The sequence below is a fragment of the Coenobita brevimanus genome, chromosome 51, assembly GCF_032717465.1.
Source record: "Coenobita brevimanus isolate Jiangsu-jjx chromosome 51, ASM3271746v2, whole genome shotgun sequence".
NCBI classification, from domain to species: Eukaryota; Metazoa; Arthropoda; class Malacostraca; order Decapoda; family Coenobitidae; genus Coenobita; species Coenobita brevimanus.
In genome coordinates this window covers 25,706,829-25,711,047 of record NC_137004.1, presented here as the reverse complement: position 1 = coordinate 25,711,047, position 4,219 = coordinate 25,706,829, and the positions used below count along the sequence as shown (strand labels likewise).

General features: G+C 41.9%; 1 non-coding gene across 1 annotated transcript; it reads right to left on the bottom strand.

Moving 5' to 3' along the window:
* Nucleotides 1–1,707: 1,707 nt before the first annotated feature.
* TRNAL-CAG (transfer RNA leucine (anticodon CAG)) lies at nucleotides 1,708–1,791 on the bottom strand. The gene has a single exon. It is a non-coding gene; the product is annotated as a tRNA-Leu (tRNA).
* Between the last annotated feature and the right edge of the window lie 2,428 nt (nucleotides 1,792–4,219).

The following is a 4,219-nucleotide window of genomic DNA, read 5'->3' as shown; positions in this document are numbered from 1 at the left end:
AAGCCCTCCCCACTCATCCCCTCCTGCCTGCCCCCTCACACTTCCCTCTCACCCTCATGAATAAGATTCTGTGTATCAGTATCAGGAAAATCTCAGTCTGTATTTCCATTCTGGTTCATTAACTTCTCACGCATGCGGACAGAATTAAATTTAGTTTACGTGGGGTAGGAGATCATAAATTGAACAGCTATGGTAGGGTGCGTCCCTCAGTCCCCTTCCTACTACTCCCTTCTTTTTTACTTCACTGATTAATCTCTCATCTCCCTGCCTGACTGCCTTTCCATCTACTCTCCCTGAGTAGCTTTTCGCCTCACTGTGTACTCCCACACATCCCTACCTAGCTCCCTGCCCCACTGCTTTATTTCGACACTAAGCCTCTGATCTTTTGCTTGAAAACCTGTAGCATATTTTGTCTTTGTTTCTCTCCGCTTCCTGTCGGCCTTCCTTCGTGCTTGGCCACCCCAGGTCGTCTACATATATTTTTGTTTTCATTGCTGCCTCCATAACGTTCTGCTGGGTCTTTTAGTGTTGGTGTGTGCAAACTGTCAAGACTGAACTGGTGTCATGGTGGAAGTGGGTAACCGTGTGTCTTCACCTACAGCAGCATACACTGATGTTGGACCGTCATCATCCGCATGGATGTACTGTGTGTGTGTGTGTGTGTGTGTGTGTGTGTGTGTGTGTGTGTGTGTGTGTGTGTGTGTGTGTGTGTGTGTGTGTGTACATTAATATTAAATACCTTTCATGCACCGGTATTTCCTTTTATTAGAGAAGATTTTTTTTTAAATTTGTTTGTAAAGCTGGAAAGAGGTACGGGCCATATGTAAAAAAAAAAAAAAAAAAAAAAATGTATCTCCAATATAGACATGCATGCAGTGGCTGGAGAGGAAAATATTGCCTTGCCCCAACACCCGGAGTCGGTGTGCAGGTTTTGGAAACATTTTACGTGGGACTTCGCTTACGTATTGAAGATTTGTGCCCAGCATGTTAGGTTTGGTTTGCGTAATACACATAATTTTTGAAGTATGCTCATTTTCAAGACCAAAAAATGCCACAGCTAAGTATGATGGATGTCAAGGTTAGTAAGTGTCTCATACGGCTTATCTACAGTAATCATATTCACAACACATGCTTCTATCGATATTCCCTACCATCCACCACTGTTCTAGCCCATCCCGCCCATTCTTCTCCATCTACTTCACCTATCTCTGGTTAATGTGGGGAACGAATATCATAAAAATAATGCCTGGACTAACAGCGAATCTACAACGCTCACTCATCACCATCCATGCTCATCCAGCCATTTGTCTTCCATCCACTCGGTACTATAAGATCTGAAGCAATGTGCATAAAACATTCTGTCAACAAGGCTAATTTTTGACACTTACTTCCTGCCGTTCGCTGAAGTCTTTTTATCCCGGGAATTGGATCAGGTTCCCGGGGGGAAAATATATATATAATATTTCTTCAGGATCCCGTGATCTTGGGCTCCCGGCAAAGAAACCTGAGTGACAGCCAGGTGGAACACAGGGTAATAATCAGAAAATAATTGGAAACGCTTAATTTTGAATATCATGAAATCTTGTAGGTACTTGATGAAATTCTGCTACAGTAAGCCTATGGTCAGCTTTCATGGGTTTAATTCAGATCCTCTGAAGTGTAAAGACAGAACTTGGCTGAAATATACGGTCTCCGTGAAAACCTTACTGTCAGGAGTGGGATTCGAACCCACGCCCGGAAGACCGGACTGCGACCTGAACGCAGCGCCTTGGACCGCTCGGCCATCCTGACTTCAGGATTGCTGGTTTTTGTCGAAGAATGCCTTATACCCTGCCTTTCATTACGTCCCTGCCTTCAACGTCTGCCTTAAACCCTGTCCCTCACTTCCGCCTATTACGCTTTCTTGCATGATGCCCACCCTCTAGCCCCATACCTACCCTCTCATCCCGTGCCTATCCTCTCACCCCATGCCTACCCTCTCACCCCATGCCTACCCTCTCACCCCATTCCTACCCTCTCACCCCATACCTACCCTCTCACCCCATGCCTACCCTCTCACCCCATACCTACCCTCTCACCCCATACCTACCCTCTCACCTACTCTCCTAACCGTGGATCCTCCGGCCACCTGCCTACCTGTAGCGGATGCAGCCCCAGAACAATGGTGGGGGATGGGGCAGATCATTAAGGAAAAAGGCTCTCTTAAAACCCGCATGTTTCCCCCCCTCCTTCCAACTCTTTACTCTCGTTAAAAGAACAAAAATAAGCCTGAAAAAGTTATAGTAAAGAAAACTAAAATTATCACTTACATGGAAACTATACCTTCAAGATAACCACGAATTTGAATCTAATACGAATATCTATAAGCTATTGTTTCACTTATAATCAATGTATAAGCAATAATTATACGCCTGGTTTCACGAGTGCAATCCTTGTCAAGGAATAAACAAAAATAACTGAATATGAAATAAAATCTGACTGACGACACAAATGATCCTACAGAGTAATTTATCATCACATTTAACAAGTAAGTGAAATGATAAAAAATATCTTGCGTTTGTGAGATAGAGACGTGCAGATACCTAGGCCTGGACCTTGGTCGTGTGGCGCTTACCTCTTACACCATTACCCCATGTATTAGAATTTGTTGCCTATTTTATTGCATCAGTGACTAGTCTCTTACCTCCCCGCCTCTTGCCTGTCCACTCACTCTCCCTGCATAAGCTTTTTGCCTAACTGTCTGCTCTTATACATGCAGCTGCCGGCAACACTGCCTCACAGCAACACCTCTGATCTCTTGCCCTATCATCTGTTAGGAACTTAAGAACAAAAATAGAGGAAAGAGGATAGCAACAGTATGCCAGCTGGCTCATGACTGGTAGTTACAAAAGAGAATGGCTAGAGTACCTGAATAAAACATGCACAATAAAGCAGAACATTCTCCCACCCAGCAAACATTCTAGCCGAAACTAGCAAGAGAAAGTGGAAAGGAACAGCACCCAGTGTGTAAAAATTGTCATGGGCACATTAAGGGAAAGGACAAACAAGAAACCCATACTACCACAATGGAGCCTAAAACGATAATATAGAAAGGCAACATTTGTGAGAAAACGCAATTTCCTGAAGTTTACTACGTATATATAGACATAAGAGTAGTATAGTACATGTATTTGCTTGCATGACCTCATTCGAAGCCAAACAGAACATGTGCTTTTATTGGAATAATTGTTCTGGTGTCTGGTGGTTCCGCTCCCGTCTTTGTTAGTTAAATTCCCGTCTTTTCTCACCGTTAGGGTTCTAAAATTATTTTAAAGGCTTTAATCTAAAATGTGACAAGATGCGTCGAAACACTAGGCTGAAACACATGGATTGTAACTTTTAGGCAAAGAGGCCTACACAAAAAGTCATGAGTCCGTGACGACGAGCTTTGGTCAGAACAGGAAGAAACAGAAAAAAAAGAACAATTTCCTTTTGAAAAACGTAATTAATGACTGGGGCAAGTTTTATACATAAACCTTAACAGTCATATCTCTATCCATCCGCTTTAGGAATTCTCCATGGAAGAAGCATCAACTACATTACTGGGTAATTCAACTATTTCATTTACTTATTCCATTCCTCCACAACTCGTATATCCAGACAATTTCTGTTCTATCTCCTTACTTAAATAAAACTTTCTAGTCTGAAATAATTTGTTAGAATTCTGTCTTTTCTGCCGTTTTTAAAAATCTTTCTAATCTCACCCTTATTTATTCCTTTCCGCCAAGTAAATACCTCACTTAAACCACTCCATAATCTAAGCAATATAAAGACGTAGCATTGCTTTGGATGTCCTGTTGCACTGTTCTAGGAATAAATTCTAGAACTAATTTGCTGTCGCTTTTGCAAAAATAAACTATTGCCCAAATTTCAGTCTTTACAAACCATGACTCCAAGACCCTTCTAAGATCTTTTTTAAATAATCATACTGCCAGAAGTTAACTCGTACCTAGCGTCTCCGATAGGTTTGACTTTATTAACTGCTTTAATTCTTTTTTACGTTAAATTCAACTTCCCAGTCCTCTGATCATTCATGTCCAATTGAAAGGCTATCATATATGCCTGCTGAGTTCATGATGAGTCCTATATTAGCGTCAGTGAGAAATATACTAATGTAGCTCGTGATTCCTAGGTTTAAATCACACACACACACACACACACACACACACACACACACACA